This window comes from Lepidochelys olivacea (genome assembly GCF_965140295.1).
Source record: "Lepidochelys olivacea isolate rLepOli2 genome assembly, chromosome: 1".
NCBI lineage: Eukaryota > Metazoa > Chordata > Testudines > Cheloniidae > Lepidochelys > Lepidochelys olivacea.
Genome location: NC_140411.1, coordinates 294,060,273 through 294,082,572, shown reverse-complemented (window position 1 = coordinate 294,082,572; position 22,300 = coordinate 294,060,273).

The following is a 22,300-nucleotide window of genomic DNA, read 5'->3' as shown; positions in this document are numbered from 1 at the left end:
CCACAGCTTTTGAGCAGGGCAGCAGTAATAACAGCTGAATTTTTATTTGGGTCTTTGCATAGGTAGTCCTTGACGAAAAGCAAGGGTAAATAACTGATCTCCTCTCACATACATCAGTGTAACTCCATTGGCTTTCAGCAGAGTAACTCCTGATTTATAGGGGGGAGGGATAGCTCAGTGGTTTGAGCATTGGTCTGCTAAACCCAGGGTTGTGAGTTTAATCCTTGGAAGATCTGAGTAGTTATCCCTATGGATACAATTGTGTCACGGTAAAATTAAGCAAAATTCATGGAACAGTCATGGGGAAAAAAGGACAAAATCAGGGCACGGTCATGGCAGAGCTGAAGCTGAAGCCAGAGCCCCACTGCTCAGGGCTGAAGCCAAAGCCACAGCATCACTGCCCAGGCTGACAGCTGGAGCCAAGCCACTGGGGGCTGAAACTGAAGCCAAAGAAGTCACAGAGTTCTGTTACTGTCATGGAATACGTGACTTCTGTGACCAAATCATATTCTTAGTTATGCCCTTCAGTTGAGATAAGAAGAATTACAGATTGTGATAAGTTTCAATGGACATCACTTCAAATCTTACGAGGGAAAAAAGGAATGGAGGACCAGATACTTCTAATGTGAAAAACAGAAAGCTGAGTTAACGATACTGCTGGAACTTTAACTTTTGTTGTTTTGTGGCTATAGGGTGTGCAAGTAGGCATGTGTATGTTGGGCAGCAGGGAAGTCAGGTATTTATTCTACCTTATTAGTTATCTCCAAACTAATGGCCACCTCTTAAGTACAACCATCCCTGTAAATGTAAACACATTACCATATTCAAAGCTATGCTTCTGTGGTTTGCTGATGTTACAAGATCCTTCCTGAAGGTACTGCCTCCTCAGTGTGATACTTCCAGTTCTGTTCAAAGATGACACCTGCTGACAGAAATGGTCAAATAGAGTTTGTATAATAATTTGAGAAATTCAGAGATTTTCTGATTTTTCATTTATTCTCCCAACTCTACTGTAATGCATCCAACAAGGCTGGATATCTCTCGAGTATTCTAGACACCACCAACAACCAAATGCATTATTAGAAGGCACCAATGCTGCAGCTACTTAATTGCAATACTCACAATTCAATAATCAGTAACACTATGTATAATAAGCTAGACGTTATTCTTAATTTCTTTGCTTCCATATGGCCGTTCAGCCTAACTTTGGTGTTTCTTTGAGTAAAGTTAGGAGGTGGGAGGTCTGAATGAATTTTCAATTTTAATTCACTCCTTCCCAGCAAACCTGGGGAATGAGACAAAAAGAAATTTTCAGGCAAGTTTGAAATTCCCTAGAACAAGTTCCTACCATCTTTAAATCCAGCAAATTCAGCAATAGAAAATTTCTCATAATTAAGTGCTATTTAGTGCATTAATTCCATTGGGGATTGGTGATAATTATATCCCAGTATGATTTCCTCAAAGATATCTCACAGGCCATTGATAAACAGCTGAGAAGAAAAATCAGGGGATTAACTGTAATTATAGCAAAGTGGTTTGCTATTAAACTAATTGAATAAAAAGTAATTGGATTATGTACGATCTTCAACAGCTCCTAGACTTTAAATTTTAATTAAATTGTCCTACTCGTCATTCAAAAACTGAATAGTAGAGCATCAACTATTTTTAAACTACAAAAATAGTAGAAATTAGCGAGATCTGTACTGACAACGTAATGTTCAGAGCTACCAGTACTAAGATTACTAAACAATCCTTTGTTCTACAAATGTTAAATCACTGGGAAACATGTTGAACTTGTGATTCTTCATTCAGGAAGTTTTTAAATATTACTACTTGATGAGAAATCCATGAAAATTGACTGAGAATCCATTCTTCTTAAGCAATTAACCATTTTGTATTTATTAAACAGAACCTAGTAGCTCAATTTTGTCTGGAACATTTCCTAGTAGTGCTCCATTAGCTAATTCCTAACTGACATCATAGCAAAGGTATTAAATTAGCTTTTGCAAAAGCAAAATGCCAGCTATTTCATACCAGTTACAATCTTAGATATAAAATTCTTCATTAGGGCATTGAAATTCACTGTACTTAAAAGAGTAAATGAATAATATCTCTACTAATTTATTTTATAGTGTGTTCCCTACATGGTCTCAAAGGCCATATGGTGTGCTTTGCATCAAAAAAAGAATTGAATGAGCAGTTGATAATGAGTATAACAAAATATTTTTTTAAAAAAATACAGTTGTGAAAGTACAGAATAGTCCCATAAAAGCACGGCATTTTTTTTTCAGAACAGAAGAACAACAGTAACACTATTTATTAAATGATACACCAGGGCAAGCTCTCACCTAATAAAAATGCAGAGCTACAGTAAGATAATTCCCTTATATCCAAAACAGAGGGTGAACTTGAGCATTCCCGGGAGCAAATCTGTTGTGTGTGCATTATGAAGTTATCTATTACTGTTCATGGCTACTGAAGTCTGTGAACCAAGCAGATGTTCTTCTGCATTTATTATAACAATATGCTGTGTTTTATATTGATGTCACTAAATGGTAAAACATGTTTTCAAAAATTCTAAAAACGACTGCAGCTGACCTAAGATCCCAATCCTGGTCCCCTTATGGGCCCTACAAGATTCTACCAGATACAGTAATAAAACTAAGAGTGAAAGATAAAACTAAGGATTACAGGGTGGGAGCCACAAAGGGATTTAGGTGTTGTGATACTCAGCGTTGCAATGCCTAACTTTTAACCTAGAATATCATAGGAACAACACTGCACTTCACAAAGCCAAGTTAGGTGCCTAGGCTATAAAATGTATGGGGAGAGAGGCTCCTTATAATGTGATTTACAAAGCAAACAGACTAAGCAGACAGCCACCTAAGTTAGCCAATGGGAGATGTAAATGAAAGGAGTGTGAGTTAAGCCCCACCCATCTCATGCAGATAAGTGCCTAAGTCTGGGCTTCAGAGTGGTGCCTATCTCTGCTTGTGTTCCATGAACAGGAACAGACAGCCTGGAGTGAGGCAGCCTAGGTGTCTAAGCCACTTCTTGCAGGAATGAGTTAGGTGCCTGCCTTGCTCCACACAAAATGTTTGGAAGAGGTGCACACTTTATAACAGATAGATTAGCAAACTCACTTAGGATGTGGGAGAGCCAAGTTCAAGTCCCTTCTCAGCCAGAAGGGAAAAGGATTTTGAGAGGGAGTCCCCCACTTCTCAGGAACATGCCCTAACCGTTGAGCTATGAGATAGTTTGCTGTGGGTCTCCCTCAAACTCTTCTGTTGAAGCTGTTCCACTGTGGCTAAATAATGAAAGAGTGAGGGGAGCAGGAGGACTGGACTGAGAGTCACCCTCCTCTGAGCTAGGTGTCCTAACCATTGAACTACAGGAGCCTCTTTCATGCTCTCTCTCTGGCCCAATGACTGTTTAAGTATTTATCTACAGTGGAGCAGTCACTGAGCCAGAGAGAGAGCAAGGGAGGGAATGACTTTGTAGTCCAATGGTTGAGGCACCCACTCCAGGACCTTGGCTCCAGCCCTTCTGCTCCCTTTAGTCACAGTGGAACAGCTTCAACAGGAGAGACTTAGGGAGCCACATATTGGACTATCATAGAACACAGTAGCTAGAGCACACCCCTAGGGGATGGGAGAAACCCTGGCCAAATCCTTTCTCTCCTCTAGCAGACAGAAGGGAAATTGAAGCTGGATTTTCCATACCCTTAAACAGGGACCACACCACTAGGTACAAGTACCTGTCCCCACCCTCATTCAACTCACTGGGCTTTGGGACCCATCTCCCCTGCCTAGTGAGTGCCATTCAGTTGAGGGTGAGTCCCTCCATTGGGGTATGCCAGGTACTGTTCTGCTGCCCTCAGTTCGCACAGCAAGGGTGACAATGCTTTACTACTCCTGCTCCAATAACAAGGAGACTGGGGATCCAAAACTAGCTACAAGTGATCATTTGGGCAAGCAATCCCACCATGCTGAGCACCTAGGTAGGGTGGGTGTGTCCATGCAAACGAGATCAGTTCCCACAGCTCGCCACTAGATGTCAGAGGAGAGCTCATTCAGACTCTGGTTACACAAAGGTACGTAAGTGCCTAACTTCCAGTGGGAGTTAGGTGCCTATGTACATTTGTAATTCCCAGCCTAGGTGCCTATGGAATTTTTACAGTGGAAATTTAGGTACTGAGTGAGTTAAGGCACCTACAGTTTAGGCAGAAGCCAAATGGGAAGTTTGAGGATCTCACTGGGGCCAAACACGATGTTTTAGGTGCCTAAGTTGCTTTGTGCATCTCATCCATAGTGCCTAACATAATGGAGCTGGACCCCCTCAGCACTAACACAGTAAAAATAATAGATAATTGGGGATCAGAGTGTGTGTGTGTATAAGAGAGTGAGCATACATACTGCCTAAGAAGTAATGAACACTCTCAACTCCTATTGTTTTAACCTAAAGTAATTGGTACTCTGCCTCTCATGTGGTTGCACACAAATGGATTTTTAGGATTTACAAAATTCCTATTTATTATAGGAGGGGCATGCTTAGATGCACAATTGGGAGGAGGGTATCCAACTCCTATTGACTTTCAGTGGAAGCTCAATGCCCTGTTACCTTTAAAAAAATCTCTCCCTACAGCCTATATAAGGACTTTAACTTGTATGAGGTGTTCAAGATCAAGAATCGAGACTCTTAATAGGGACACCCTGATGGGCCATCCATCATGTCAATTAAGTGGGTTTCCCAATTAAGAAAAAATTCTTTAAAAAATCTTTAAAAAAAACTTAAAAATGAAATAAAATACTGCAATAAATATAATTATGTAATGTACCTCGGCTTTACTTGAGCTTCATATCTTCTTTTAATCTTTATTAAAAGCCAGGAGCTTAGAGTTTCACACCTGGGCTAAATCAGTTCCCTAGAGAACACCCTGCAAAGCAGCCAACCTAAATAAGTGTTTCCCAATTAAGTGAAGTGAATATAGTAAAAACGGGGCACATTCCCAGAGCTTCTCAGCTATAATTCAATGTCCTAATAGGATTAAACTACTTAAACCTTCATCCCTCTAGTTTATCCATCCACTCCAGACCATATTATGGTCTTCTAAAAAAGGCCAATACTGTCATCTATTAATCTATTAAATGATCATTATAGACACGTGGCTTATATAGAACAACAGTGACATCAGCATCTTTTTATAGACATATGCCATGCATCTTCATGGTATACTGAAGTTTGAGTGTTAGTTCTCTGGCTTCTCAATGAAAAACTAGTTAAGTTTTTTTTAATGTAACCATAGAAAACTATCTAAACACTTTGGTGAAAAATACTTAAAAAGCAAGACATGAAAGTTAAATTTCATTAGTTAAAATCAAATAAGACATTACTAGCAATCAAAGAGTGCATGACAAACTGAGATGATAAATCTTAAATTGTGATTTAAGAGTCAACTGAGTTTACTGCATGAATATAAGGAGGAAAGATAGTCCATCATGCTGAAATACATAAAGCTTATTTTATAGGGTTAGGTGATTCAATCTTGGGAAAAAAATAATTGTCCTTTATCATTTAACTAGTCGGCAGTCCTGTAATTAACTGAGGATCAATTTGGCACTATTCTCTAGAGTTAGATTGTCTAATACTTTAAACATGAGCAATAAGATTTCAAAGCTTGTACTGTATTTAAAAGGAAGGAAATTTAATGAGGCTAAAATTGGAAAAATATGCTCATGGTTTTGGTTTATTAGCCTTGCAGCTGAGCTCTGAACCAATTGAAGCCTATTGATCAACTTGTCTAGTAGACACTGCTAAGACAGTGTTACAATAGTCCAACTGAGACATAATAAAAGAGTGCATTAGCTTTGCTGAAGCATGTTTGAGAGACATAGTAAGACCTTTGCAATGTCTCTCTGAGGGTAGAAGGCAGATTTAACAGTTACTTTGATGTACTCTTCAAAGATGAACTCTGAAGAAAAACAGCACACCTAGATATCTAACAACACTTCTAGGTGTCAGATAGCATTCATCAAAGTCAGTTCCAAAAGAAGATGTAGTTCCTAGTTGATTTTTAGAGCGCAGTAGAAGCACCTTTGTTTAATTGAGTTTAACCACAGGAAACCATAGGAAGCCAAAGACACCAGCTGGTCTTTAAGTAAACTTCATTTAATTCAGCTACCATTAACATCTGACACAGGGCACTTCTATCTACAGTAATTGGACAAAATGATACTTTAAAACATGAGTTCCATAAGTATCCTTTGTAATTTTCCTCTGATGCTGCTGTCCTTCGGTCTTTAAAAGTTAGTACCCATTGAAGGGCCAGGTCTTAGTAGGAAACAGCTACATAGCTGCTACAGGAAGCAACAAAAATATCACAGAAATACAATAGAAGTGTCTGGCATATATAAATCAAAAGAATGTTATTTCCAGATTTCAAGGTCAAGTTATATACTTGTTTGTCTACTAGATTGAGTGTGTGGGTTGGCCCATTTCATGACATCTCCATTTGTCATTGCGCAGTACCAAAGTAATCTGAGAGATGGATAAGATGTTCTTACAATAGAGCTAAATAATAAACATTGCTATATGTTACTATATTTTGCACCAATGCTGTTAGTGAATTTTGCATTGTGAATAATTACTAATAAGAGCAGTAAATATGGTAATACCCTTATACTTTAAAGGATAAAGAATAACTAGAGACAGGCCAAACATGCAAAATTTGTATCCAGATCTGAACACCTTGAAGTTTGGGGATATTCTGATGAACCATTTTTGGTTTAGACTATTATAGTAATGGGGCCCAGTGCAAAATTCAGATCCAGATAATTTAAGTAGTCTTAATTTAATAGTGACGAGCCCAAACTGTAAAAGTTAGATACAGATTTTGAACCTTGGAAAGAACTGTCAGATATGTAGATAAGCCTATAACAAAACACTCACTTCAAATATCCGTTTTGATGGGTGGAGGTAGGAGGGGGAAAGGAGTAACTGAATACTGAACCTGGATCCAAATCTGAATTTTCCAACCAAATTAAACTTCCAATATTGAACCCCAAATTTCAGGGATTTTGACTGGTCATAGAATCTGGAACTGAATCCAAATATGGTTCCAAATGCCACCCAAAGTGTAGGGGTGCTTGAATCCATTATTTGGGGGTTTTGCCCTCTCTACATATTTAAGAAGGCAGATTAGAGAGACAAGGTGGGTTAGGTAATATGCGGCTACAACTACATTGCATACAAGAAGGAAGATCTCGGTTTTAAAGATGAGAAGGATGCTGCTGGAAAGACATGCTTATGAATGAATAATATCTGGGCACAATTTAGTATCAGATATAATCAATGCATATTTCAGCCATGTCTCACTGAGGCAGAAAGAGATCATAATTGTGTGCAGTCATAATGTTCAAGTAATTATGCTTTTAGTCATGACAGCTCTAGCTTTAGGTAAGTCAGAGCCATCCAATTTGGTTTTCGAAAGCAAAAAGAGAGATTGTGCTGATTGAAGAAAGACTTTTTAAACGAAAAAAACATGATGATTTCCATTATTAAAATATTAAGCAGCTATGGCAATTATCTTAAATTAATTGTTTTCAAAACATTTCTGCCAGTCCTGAAAACTAAACAGGAGGAAATTGCTACATATTGAAAAGAAATGTGATCCATTTGTCATAGCTGCTGCAGTTCACAGCTGCCTTACTCAGGGAAAGCACACTTCAGCAACCCCCATCAAACTAATTCAGAGTCAGTGCTCACTTATCGCACTCCACCACATGGAAACAACACCTTTTTCATGCTGGCTTCTATGCCTCAAGATTCCCTCATTCTGTGGTCACTTACCTTCTTTAATGTCCTCTCCAAAGCCCACTTCTTTCAACTAACATTCCAGCATAGTTCATTTATCCAGTCACAGCACATTCCTGCCCTCAAATCTAACTCTCAAAATGAAATGCACCCAAAACCATATTGTCAATAATAAAAGTGTGGAGCTAACAAGACACTATTAAAGCAAATGTTCATTATTTGTGTTGCTGTTGTTGATTCTTTCTCTCTCTCCTTCCTTTTTCTGTTAATCATCCACATTGCCTAGTGTGGAGTGTGGATTGATTCTGTCAGTTGCACATAGCTCATAGTGAGGCGTCATAGAATTAGATTTTTATTGTTGTATAATTTCATAGGATAACACCAATGTTTATTTTAAGCATTTTTTTCATTTTTTATAGATGTAAATATTCAGTTGCACAAATGTATAGGCTTTAAGCATCTTTTTTTCTGATTTTTCTCCATTCACATTTTCAAAATTGTGAGTAATTATGGAGGAGCCTGGCAATAATTATTGAATGATAGTGGACATTGAGATTCAAAAAGTTAAAGTTGTCTAACCATTAAAACACCAAGTATCAACATCATGTGCCAAAATACAAAAAGTTTTCTCACATTGCCTATCTGTACATTTCTAATATTATGATGGAAATATTTTACCTTTTGTGTGTGTGTGTGTGTGCACAGTGAATTGATGTTTATTGGCATTTACCAATAAAAATGTAATCTTGCCAAGCCTACTCATCTGTCCTCTGGTGTCTGTGCTTTGTCATGGCAGGACAGCTTGCATGCTCTAACAATCCCCAGAGTCTGTGTTGGTGAGGGCTTTTTGCTCCTGGTAGGTTAAGCCATGTTAGATTGGTTTGTGGGGTCCAGACAAAACAGACACTCTGGTCCTCCAGGTTGGGGGTTAGGCATAGGGCTAACAACCCTGTCCTGTAAAAAAAACAAAATACGTTACAGAATCAGTGATGGAGAAATCAACCATTACTCTGTGTGACGGCCTTCAGGAGTCAAAGACCCGCATGACTGCCAATGGAAGCTGGAAGCTACTGGCATGAAGACTGAAGTGCTCAACACCAAGACAAAAACCAAACTTGTTTTTTGGAATATATGGACATTGTACCAAACAAAGAAGCTAGCTCAGGTCACAGCAGAGATGAGATGTTACAGTTTACACATCCTGGGAGTCAGTCAGAGCAGATGGACGGGATCAGAAGATTAACAACAGCCTCAGGAGAAACTTTGCTGGATTCTGGATAGGATAATGGACAAGACCATCAGGGTGTTGCTATCGTTTTGAAGAAGGGTGTGGAACATTCCCTGCTTGAATGGAAGTCCATCATCAGCAGACTTATGAGAGGCAGATTGAAAGGGAAATACAATAATATCACCCTGAGTCAGTGCTATTCTCCAACAAATGACAGTGATGAAAAAGTAAAGGACAAATTCTACCTTACACTACAGGTGGAGTTAGAGAGAGTACCATGGTACGACCTAACCATCATCATGGGAGACCTGAATGCCAAGGTCAGTAAGGACAACACAAATGACAGAGCAATGGGAAGACATGGGTGTGGCACCATGAATGAAAACAGAGAGAGGCTTGTTAATTTATGTAATATGAATGACCTAGTCATCAGCAGAACCCTATTTCAGCATCGAGAAATCCACAAGCTGACATGGTGTTCTCCAAATGGCAGAGATAAGAACCAGATTGACCATATCATGATCAATAGCAAATGGTGATGCTCATGGATAGATGTAAAAGTGAGAAGAGGTGCAGATGATGGCAGCGACCACCACCTTGTGACAGCCTCCATCAAGCTAAAACTGAGAAGTGTGGGTCCACGAAACAAGGGACATAGACGTTATGACATTGACAAGCTAAAGTCCCTTGAAATATAGAAAGCCTTTGTTCTACAGTTAAAGAACAGGTTTCAGGCATTTGCAGACCTTGATCAAGAGGAGGGGAATGCAGATGAGGAGATCAACAAGAAGTGGGACAAAGTAACAGCAATTTATAAACAGAGCAGTGAAGCCTTAAAAAATGGGATAGCTCCTGGCAAGGATAACTTGAATGCAAAATTGTTCAAGGTAAATCCTGAGTTAGCAGCATCTATCCTGGGCCCTCTATTTACATCAGTCTGGGAAAGGGAAAAAGTGTCACATGAATCGACCAATGGGGTTATAGTGAAGATACCAAAGAAAGGAACTCTCAATGATTGTAATAACTGGCATGGTATCACACTTTTATCTGTGCCAAGCAAAGTATTCTATAAGATCATAGTCCAATGTATATAAGAGGCAGTTGATAGCATTCTCAGAAAAGAGCAAGCCAATTTCGGAAAGGGCGTGGATGCACAGACCAGATCTTCAGTCTATGAAACATAATAGAACAGTGCTTAGAATGGCAACGGCAACTCTACATAAACCTCATAGACTTTGAGAAGGCTTTTGATAGCATTCACAGGACCAGCCTATGGCACATTCTGTGGGTAAATGGAATCCCTTGCCGTAAAATCAACATAATCAAAATCTTTTATTTCAACTTTACATGCAGAGCTGATTACAGTGAGCTCAGTTTTGAAGTCAAAACAGCAGTACATCAGGGGTGTCATGTCTGCAATCCTCTTCAACATTGCCATTGACTGGGTAATGCAGCATACAACAGAAGATATGCCAATAGGCATTAAATGGACACCCTTCTCATCCCTTGAAGACCTAGAATTCGCAGATGATCTCACTCTCCTATCACATACCCAACACCGTATAAAATAAAAAACAACTTGACTCAACGCATTCAGCCAGCAAATTGGACTGAAAATCAATTGCAATAAGACAGATATCATGACCTTTAATATTTCCTCACCATCACCAGTATGGATAGAGGATTATGTTCACACCAATGTAGAAACATTCACATAATTGGGCAGCACCATCAGCCAGGACTGTGGAACAAGCCAGGATATCCGGAACAAAATCAGTAAAGCCAGAAACACTTCCAGGAGCTTAAATAGAGTCTGGAAATCATCAAAATACAACACCAAAACCAAGATTAACCAGAGCTGCGTACTTTCAACAGTACTTTATAGTGCAGAATGCTGGGGAATGAGAAAATATGCGATGTCTAAACTGTCTTCATTCCATACAACCTACCTCAGAAAAATCCTCTGTATCTTTTGGGCCAGAACAATCTAAAACCAAGATCTATTGACATAGTGTGGCCAAAAGGATATGAGCACCATCGTTGCCAGGAGGCACTGGAGATGTATTAGCCATGTGCTTCAGATGGAAACTGATTCCATCACTAGAGTAGCAATAAGATGGACATCTGAAGGTAAGCAAAAACAAGGCCACCCAAAATCAACATGGTGAAGAGCTGTGGAAGCCAAGCTGAAAAACCTGGGGCACAGCTGGGGAACTATTGAAAGACTTGCCAGAAACAGACAGGAGTGGAGGAGCTTCGTCACTGCCCTAAATGCCAGAGGAGTAAAGGGAACATGATGATGATGATGATGAAGAAGAAGAAGCCTACCCATAGTCAGGAGTTGTGAAGAGTCATATTGCCCAGAGGGGGCACCTGGAGGCATTCTCCCAGTGCTGCCTGGTGCCGAAGAGGAGAACACACACACTGCTCCTCCTCTTGTTTGATGGGTAGAGCCATAACTCCACTTCCTCCCTTCCCTGCCCACTCTTCCTCTTCACATTACATTGAACCTTTATACATCCCCTTCCTGTATACACACACACACACATATATATTACGCTACAGCGTTACATCCCAATTTTGCAGATACTGATATATGTGAGTAAAATTACTCAATGAGCATAAGTACTGATGAGATTAGGCCTCCCAAAAGTAATGTTTTTCACAGCAATTAATTTATCTGCAATGAGAATGACTATAATCATGATAATCTGAACTGTTACGAGTAGTCATAGGTCATAGAGTTTCAGGCCAGAAGGGACCACCAGATCACCTAGTCTGACTTCCTGTACATCATAGGCCACCAACACCACCCTGTACCCACATGCTAAACCCAACACCTGAAATTAGATCAAAGTAACATAGTCTATAGTATAATCAAATAAAGTAGGGCTAGATTGTGTTAATAGCACATAGTCTATAGTAAGGGGGGGGTGCAGAATGCCTTCTGGGCTTCTGCAGTGTGTGTGGGAGAATGCAAACTGCTACACTTCTTTCAAGGGAGCAGTTTACTTCCCACCACCACTACATTATTGGGTCATCCAGCTTTGTTAGCCAGAACATACGGAGTGGTCTTTTTCCTTCCCTACCTCTGTGGGATGATGTATGCCCTTGAGGGAGTAATCCTGGAAAACACTCCGAGTCTCATTTGCAGTTTTGCCTGGGGCTTATGCAGGCTGCTTACTCCTTTCACTTCCCATCTGCATAGGGCTTAGCAGAATTTGCTCTTAACAAGGAAAATCTACAATCAATTTATAATTTATAGTAGGGCCACACCATCACAAATCTGTGACCAAAATTTCACATGCATAACCCCCTCCTCAAAGATGCTTCAAACTAGTGAACTATTAAGTAATCTGGTAGCCTTCTCTAGATGGCATTACTATATGAGAATCACAGCTGAACCATTCTGGGCTGCCATGTACTTGGAATGTGCAATAATATGAAAATTATCAATTATAATATTTTATATGTCAATATCTCAATCACTTTTTTATTAAAAGGTAATTTGGTGGATTATACTTTGGGGAATCCTATAACATAAATCATTTTCTTAATTCCAACCTATTTTTCAATCAGGTGACCAAAATAAGGGCTTAATACTAGGTTATTTATTGCCTTAACATAGTTTAAATATTTAAACCATTTAAAAAATCCCCCAAAAATGGCTTCTAGGGCTGTAACCTTAAATGCCAAAACTGAGCTCCTAGCCAATTTTTACAGCTGAGTTATAAACCATGGAAAATTGGGATTATAATAAAAGTGCTGACATTACCTTTGCTACAGCAGTGCGGCTATAATAAAATTTACAAGGGGCAGTCAAGTATCTGGGATGTCTCAGCCTGTGTCATCTCTTGCTGTATCTCTTGGAACTATAATGGATCAAGAGAATGACAACTCTGACGATTATATTATTGCAATAGGTTATCAGAGCAATGCTGGCAGGAACACTGAAGCGATTTCATGTTGACTATCCTTCCTTATTCTTATGGTGAGAACAGAATTATATAATTCTTGGGGGGGAAATAAAAGTTAATATCAGAACTGTGATGGAGAGGAATGATCACTGCAAATTTGAAACTCTTAGTATCTTTCATTATTGTAAAATTACCGTGGCAGAAACCAATATATTATAACAAGATCAAATCATGGTGAATTTTTTTCCCCAGGTGTAGTCAATGATGTAAATATCACAGTATATGTTGAATTGAGAAAGGAATAGACTCTCTGAAAAAGAATACAGAAAATGTTAGGATCCTATTAAATACATTGATGATCAAGTCTCATCTTGAGTACTCTGTTCAATTTAGTTCACTATATCTCAAAATAAGAAATAGAGAAGGCCCAGATAGAAATACTGGGGTATGAAATAGTAAGGAAGGTGCTTTGTCTTTATGAAGAAAACCTAACAAGATTTGGGGGCAGATTCACAGGTGATGTAAACTGCCATAGCTTTGAATTCAGTGAAACTATGGCAATTTACATCAACTGAAGATCTGCCCCTAGGATTATTCAGTATGGGAAAGAGGAGATGAGACAGAAGTATGTAAAAAGAAAAGGTATAGACAAGGCCAATCAGATGCTCCAACAGTGATCAGCACAATAAAGTAAATAGTGCAGTGTTCCAATTCTACTGGACTATTGCAGTAATGATCATTTTCTAATGACACGCACTTTTTTCCACTTTTTCGTGAATAAGGCGGCCCCCAGAATAAAATGCCATACATTCCACATGGATGAAGAAATAAGTTTATATATAATTATAATTAGCATTGGAAACTGTCCAATGTGGAATATTATTGAGGCAAGTAGTAAGGCTATTTAAGCATGTATAAGGAAACAGAGAAGATCCTAGATGAAAACCCCAGATCCAAACACTCCAGACCTTGGGGAAATTCAAATTCACATTTGAACTTTGGGTCCATATCTAAGTAACAGGAGCATTAGCAGTTACAGTGGTTTTCAACTTTAGTACATAAACTGAGCATCATGCAGACTCAGAACAAAACCTCCCTCCCCAGGTGGTATATTACAGAGCTGTTAGGTGCACTGGGCCTGATCCAAAGCCCTTTGAAGGCAATGGGAGTCTTTCTATTGGTTTGAATCAGCTTTGGACCAGATCCAGTATGAGAGGTTTGTTTCTTCCTCTGAAGTATCTGGTATGCTTTACTTTTGAAGATATGGTACTGGATCAGCTGAACCATTGTTAGGCATATTATATATTATGTGTATAATTTATAATGCCTAAATATTCTCTGGACACATTGACATAATTTAATGCACAATGTACTAACCAATGTCAGCCCTAAACAGGCTCTCCCAGGATAGGATAGGCACATCCCCATCAGCAGCCTTTGAGGCAAAAGAAAAAGTGTTACACAATGTCCATCTCTGAGAACTATTTCATGTGGTTACTAAATATTTTGTTTATCTTGTATTTTGTGTGTCTGTTTTATGTATAGATACTATATAGAGTATGTTATATGTTTCCTACCACTGTATGTTTTGAATGTGATGATGCAGGCATCTCTCATAAGCCTGCGAAATGTACAGTAATTTCAATGTAAACTATGGTAGAAATCAGTGCAACTGCACTCTTTGTTGCACAACCTGTATCACATTCTCTAGCTAGAGGTGCATGGAAATGTTTTCAGACTATTTGAAACTGGCATGATTGACTGATTACTTTTTTAAAAATAAATAAATTTCACAAAAAGCTGAAACTTCCATTTTGGCAAATTAAAAGCATTTTCCATGCCTAGAAGGCAAGAAGAAAACTGAAATGACAAGAGTAGAAAAACAGTAAATTAGTACGCATAAAATAGACTCCAAATATAGACAGAAAATAGGACCCGTTGTGTGATGCAATCTGGATAAGTTTTGCTGGTGGCTAGATTAATACAAGCAATATTGTATAAAGGTCAAATATCAAGCATATAGGTGGACTTTAGCAAGAAGATTAAACTGCAGGGACCTTATTGCTAATCAACAAATAAACAATAAATAAAATTAAATGTGTGTGCATGTTTAAACAAACACTCACGTAAATATATGTATTTATATGATAGACATGTCCCCACATGGGTATTATAGTCTGGGATGGTAGCACTTCTTGTTATTAAAGTTGCCCACTACTTCCTATTGCAAGGACCCGTTTTCATTTGCTTATGATTTTGCCAAATGTTATCTGTTTGGGCTGAAATTTTCCATGTTGGTTGTTTGCCAGCTGGCAAAAGAGACAATAACTGGTAGCCAAGGGAGACTGGGACAGGATGTAGGTGAGATATAGGAGACTGGGATAGGGAACTGAGAAATAATTGGAAATAAGTGTGGTGGGGGAGAGGAGATACAGGTCTGATGAGGGGCCAGGTTGTGTGTGTGTGATGTGGAAGAACTGGGACTAGCAGAGCATGGAGACTGAGACTGGAATGAGAGGCCACAGGAGTGAGTTTGGGACTGTAGGAGGAGGATGAAACTAGAACAAGGACCCAGAGGTAGGGATTAGCTATAACTGGGATAGGGACAGGCTGGAGGGGGACAGGGCAGAAGAGTTCAATCTATAAGTGGAAGGGGCAAGTGTGACCACTAGAATACTCTCCCCTCCAGACCCTGGAATGGAACTCATGATTCCTGAGTCTCATAATTTCTCTGCTGTCAGACAACATCTGTGAAGTCCAGTAGCAAAATATCCCATCCCCTTTTAGTGCTGGTCCCCATCGAGGATGATAACCTACTACTATCAGATACTCTGTAATGCTTATAAGAAGCACACAAATCTTTTTAAAGGGGATAAGGCAATATGCCGCGTTTCTTGATAGTACAATTTAAGCATTAAAATCAGCATATGCTTTCATTCTCACACACACACACCCCAAAAGGTTCTGCAGCTGGATCTTATAGTTACCAGTCCTTAGTGTTGCTTGGTTAGTTCCAGTGGCCAGCTGAAACTGCACATGAGGGAGGGGAGCTGGGCCTCTGTTGAACACATTCAAAGCTCCGATGTTGATGCAGAATGAACCCAAAGTCCCATTGCAATACACCCTTCTCTTATAGTAATAAGTTCCCATGGAAGTCTGTGGACCTTGCTGTGTCACACCAGAGCTGTTAATCACAAGGAAGTCAAGGTTGCTCCCAATCAGTATTATTTGGGTTGATACTGGGAGTATCCGCAGCTGTTTCTCATCTCATCCCTCTGGCTCCACTCTTTATTTTGTCCTTGGGATGTATGCCTTTGCTTTAGGGTCATCAATCTACCATCTGGGTGATTCTGATAATAAAATTGGTGCCTCTCAACTCCTCAACTTCCTTTTTGACCATCCGGCCCAGCTGTCTTTTCTCAGTTAATTACCAAACATTCTTCACTCACATACCAAACAGTAAATAAGGTAATAATTACAGCCATAAAACTTCTATCCTTCTAAGAACAGTCATTAACACAATCAACAAAGAATAAACTCAGAACAATTTCTTCTTACTAATTCAAGGCTACAATTTCTTCTTAGGTTTCAGAGTAGCAGCCGTGTTAGTCTGTATTCGCAAAAAGAAAAGGAGTACTTGTGGCACCTTAGAGACTAACAAATATATTTGAGCATAAGCTTTCGTGAGCTACAGCTCACTTCATTGGATGCATTCAGTGAAAAATACAGTGAGGAGATTTATATACATAGAGAACATGAAACAATGGGTGTTACTATACACTCTGTAACGAGACTGATCACTTAAGGTGAGCTATTACCAGCACGAGAGCTGAGGGGGGAGAGGAACCTTTTGTAGTCATAATCAAGGTGGGCCATTTCCAGCAGTTGACAAGAACGTCTGAGGAACAGTGGGGGGTAGGGATAAACATGGGGAAATAGTTTTACTTTGTGTAATGACTCATCCACTCCCAGTCTCTATTCAAGCCTAAGTTAATTGTATCCAATTTGCAAATTAATTCTAATTCAGCAGTCTCTCGTTGGAGTCTGGTTTTGAAGTTTTTTTGTTGAAGAATTGCCACTTTTAGGTCTGTAATCGAGCGACCAAAGAGATTGAAGTGTTCTCCACCTGGTTTTTGAATGTTATAATTCTTGACATCTGATTTGTGTCCATTTATTCTTTTACGTAGAGACTGTCCTGTTTGGCCAATGTACGTGGCAGAGGGGCAATGCTGGCACATGATGGCATATATCACATTGGTAGATGTGCAGGTGAATGAGCCTCTGATAGTGTGGCTGATATGATTAGGCCCTACGATGGCGTCCCCTGAATAGATATGTGGACACAGTTGGCAACGGGCTTTGTTGCAAGGATAGGTTCCTGGGTTAGTGGTTCTGTTGTATGGTGTGTGGTTGCTCTCTATGTATATAAATCTCCCCACTGTATTTTCCACTGAATGCATCCAATGAAGTGAGCTGTAGCTCACAAAAGCTTATGCTCAAATAAATATGTTAGTCTCTAAGGTGCCACAAGTACTCCTTTTCTTTTTGCGAATTAAGGTTGCCTGTGCAACCCTGTGTCATCCCTCTTGAGCATATGAATTATAATATGGTCTTCAATCATATGGTCACATACTATTTTTTTCCACAGCTACCCTGCCTCATTCAATGAACAGGATGGGCAATGCTCTGGATATGAATCAGAGTTTGCGTAGTGAAGAAGGCTGTTGTGTGCAGGACTCCTACCTCATTTGTTGCAGAAGTTGCCAGGTGTGTACTGAATGAGGCAGGGGACAGCAAGAAGAGAAAGGATGGTCTCATGGTCAAGGCAATTCATAGAATCATAGAATCATAGAATATCAGGGTTGGAAGGGACCTCAGGAGCTCATCTAGTCCAACTCCCTGCTCAAAGCAGGACCAATCCCCAATTAAATCATCCCAGCCAGGGCTTAGTTGAATGCTGCCCTGAAGATTTGGATCCTATCCCTGCCTCGACCACAGAATTCCTCTGTGATTCTGGGCAAGTCACTTAAACTAAACCTTTCAGAAATGATCACTAGTCAAGTGTGTTCCTCATTTTCTGGGTGCCTGATTTAAGAGTCTGATTTGCAGAAGTGCTAAGCACTCAGAGCTGCAACTTGAAAACACGGCAAGCTGTGCTTGAATGTAAAATGCTATATAATGCTAAGTACTCTGAAGAATCAGGTACTAGGTGTCTCAAATAGGATGGATACTTTTGACCTTACTCTCTCTGTGCCTTCATTTCTCATTTGTAAAATAGGGATAATGTCTCCCCCTCATCTCACAGGGTGATGTGAAAATAAATTCATGATTGTTTGTAAAGCATTCAAATACTCTAGTGATGACCACCTAGAAAAGACCATGAGGAAATTAATCATTCTGTCTTCAGAGCAGGGTTTGAAGAGCAGTAAATAAATCCTGGGCCACACACTGAACAAGAAGGAGAAAACAAAACACTGATTATCTGCTGATTACTAGGCACAATCCATCCTATGCACTGAATAAGGAAAGGGTCCTGTGGAAAAAATAGTCTTGAATTACATGATCAAATACTGTATCATAGTGCATACACACAAGGGGCTGCATTAAGGATGCACAGGTAACATTAATTTTGGCATTTCCTAACTTTTGTGTGTCTTACTCTGCAATCTCTGGAGCTGGTTTGAAGGCAGAATTTCTGGTGTGTGGGTGATGCTGATATTTCAATATTTATTTTCATTTTAAATAGGAACAAAAAGGCAAATTTCTCCTGGAATGGAAATACTGAAAACAATTGATTCAGAAACATTGAAATGTTTTGTTTCAATAATTTTGAATCTTCTATAATATAAATATCCAATACCATACATATATAATACTATATATAATATTAAAATTAGTATTTTAGTATAATATAAACATCAAAATGAAAGAACTAAAAGACATTTGAAACTAAATGAAAGAAACTCTTTTGATGTTATTGAAATAAAATGATTCATTTCCACTTTTTCCCCAATATAATTTCATGAAAACATTTTGGTTTTAACTAAGCTGCATTTTCTGACAGAAAACTGTTCTGCTGAAAAACTTTCAACCAGCTCTATTTAATAATGTTCTTTTAATGTTGTTTTTTTTATGTTTAATATATATAGTTCAAATTGCCAATAAAAGGGCTCTTCCCTTTCCCCTGGGGCTACACGTGCCCAAACACGCTCTTTCTCCCTTAAAGGACTTACCTTTTTGATTTTTCCTTTCTGCCAAACGACTAGAATAAAACATAAGAACATGAAGAAATATAAAGCAATCTTAACACTGTACTTCTTTCTCTTTTCCTCTGCTCTATTTAGTATCCCTTTCTATTTTTCTTCTTGCTCTCTAGCCCTCAGTGGCAATCTATGTAGTTTATAGATAGGTGTTCAATCCACCTAGGATGAAGAAAATGTTATACATATATATATTCGGGCTGTCAAGCAATTAAAAAAATAATCACGATTAATTGCACTGTTTAACAATAATAGAATACCATTTATTTAAATATTTTAGATGTTTTCTATATTTTCAAACATATTGATTTCAATTACAACACAGAATACAAAGTGTACAGTTCTCACTTTATATTTACTTTTGATTAGAAATATTTGAACTGTAAAAAACAAAGGAAATAGTATTTTTCAATTCTCCCTTTACAAGTACTGTAGTGCAATCTCTTTATCATGGAAGTTGAACTTACAAATGTAGAATTATGTACAAAAATAACTGCATTCAAAAACAAAACAATGTAAAACTGTAGAGCCTACAAGTCCTCTCAGTCCTACTTCTAGTTCAGCCAATTGCTCAGTCAAACAAGTGTGTTCACATTTGCAGGAGATAAAGCTGCCTACTTCTTATTTACAAAGTCACATGAAAGACAGAACAAGTATTTGTATGGCACTGTTGTAGCCGGCATCACAAGATATTTACATGCCAGATTCGCTAAAGATTCATATGTCCCTTCATGTTTAACCACCATTCCAGAGGACATGCGTCCATGCTGATGACGCTTGTTAAAAAAATAATGCATTAATTAAATCTGTGACTGAATTCCTTGGGGAAGAATTGTATGTCTCCTGCTGTGTTTTACCCACATTCTGCCATATATTTCATGTTATATGATAAAGAGAATACTTTCACTGCAGATTTGGCAAAATGCAAAGAAGTTACCAATGTGAGATTCTAAAGATACAGCACTCAATCCAAGGTTTAAGAATCCGAAGTGCCTTCCAAAATCTGACAGGCACTAGGTGAGAAGCATGCTTTCAGAAGTCTTACAAGAGCAACACTCTGACATAGAAACTACAGAACCCGAACCACCAAAAAAGAAATCAACCATCTGCTGGTGGCATCTGACTCAGATGATGAAAATGAACATGCACTGGTCCTTGCAAAGCTGGCTACAAAAGTGCCATGCGAATGCCTGTTCTCACTTTCAGGTGACATTGTCAATAACAAGCGGACAGCATTATCTCCCATAACTTATTTGCCTTAGCAATTGGCTGAACAAGAAATTGGACTGACTGGACTTGTAGGCTCTGAAGTTTTCAATTGTTTTATTTTTGAATGCAGTTAAGTAACAAAAAAATCGATATTTGTAAGTTGCACTTTCATGATAAAGAGAATGCACTACAGTACTTGTATGAGGTGAATTGAAAAATACTATTTCTTTTATCACTTTTACAGTGCAAACATTTCTAAAAAAAAAATAAAGTGAGCACTGTATGCTTTGTATTCTGTGTTGTAATTAAAATCAATATATTTGAAAAAGTAGAAAAACATCCAAAATATTTAATAAATTTCAATTGGTAGTCTATTGTTTAACAGTGCGATTAAAGCTGTGATTAATCTCAATTATTTTTTTTTAGTTAACTGCAATTAGTCCACAGTCCTAATATGTGTGTGTGTGTGCACGCTATGTGACATCCAACAGCAGTCCTTTCCCCCATGGATTGTAATTTTTATTTGCATTGTCATCTCTCTTCCCCTTAATACTCTATTTTCTCATATCACATAATGTATGATAAGATCTTGAGGGTAGACACACAATTCTGACCACTGTCACTAACACATGCCACCTCAAAGAGGCTCTGGCTTTGCATTCCACTTCTCCTTATCTTCTCCCTGTATATAGATTCTATAGATCAAGGTGACCAAGAAAGCACTCACATTCTGCAAACAGAAATACATTTTGTAAATAATTTCTTTGTTGGTCAAATATCGTAGAATTTAATGAGTTTTAATGGCATTTTGTGAATCTGATGTTCTGGAGCATGTGCCTGAAATGTTCTGTTTCACTGACATCATGACCGTTCTGGATACCCATCAATGTTACGACACAACTAATGAAATTAGGCAAAATTTTGGAGGTAAAAAAAAATTCCAATTTGGATTGACTGAAGCTTTTTCTGAATTTGTTTCGAATTTGCCAAATTGTTTTGGTCAAAATTCACCCCCACCTCCAACCCAAAAACAAAAATCAGAAAAAGATGAAATGTTTCATTTTGCCATTTCAAAATGAGAAGTTTTAGTTTTCTGATTTTAAATGACTTTTTGTTTTGAAATTTGCTTCAATGTCATTGAAAGGAAAGTTAAAAATGAAATAAGATGTTTCATTTGATTTTTTTTTTTACATTCAAAACATTCTCAGGGTGACTCCAAATGAATTTTTGGAAAATTGTTTTTTTATATCAGTCTGCAAACCAAAAAAACATATATTCATCCAGCTCTGCAATTCAACCAGCAGGCTAACATTAGTATGGGCTGGACTAAGCCAGAATAAACAAAGTATGTACACAAGTGTACATACTTGCTATGAATGCTTCACATTTGTTAGGGCCAACAGGCTGTCGTAGCATCTATATTCCACACAGGATTTGACTGATGGTCATTAATCCCCTTTTTGGCTCCTGTCTACAAATGCCTGACACAGTCCTCCATGATTGGGAACAGGGAACCTTTTGTGGACTCTCTGACATGCAGTGGGTGCTGTTCTCCATGCATGAACATTTTGCATCCTGCACAGAGGTTTGTATCCCTCTGCACAGAACCCCACCTGTTCTGTTGTGATTAGGTTCTTCCTTGTAAAAGGAGCACAAGTTTTGCTCTTAAGAGAAGAAGCCACAGCTAATAATTGTAAGCTGCAAAGGCACTGCTATTACGGAGCATTTCAACTAGCACTAATGACAAGACTGTTTTTCTGATTAAGTTATTCTAGATTTCCCTGAAGAAGAGGTAACAAACACATTAAATTAATCTACTGTGGAATATAGACTTTATAGACATAATATCACATTAAATAGGTTAATAATTATAA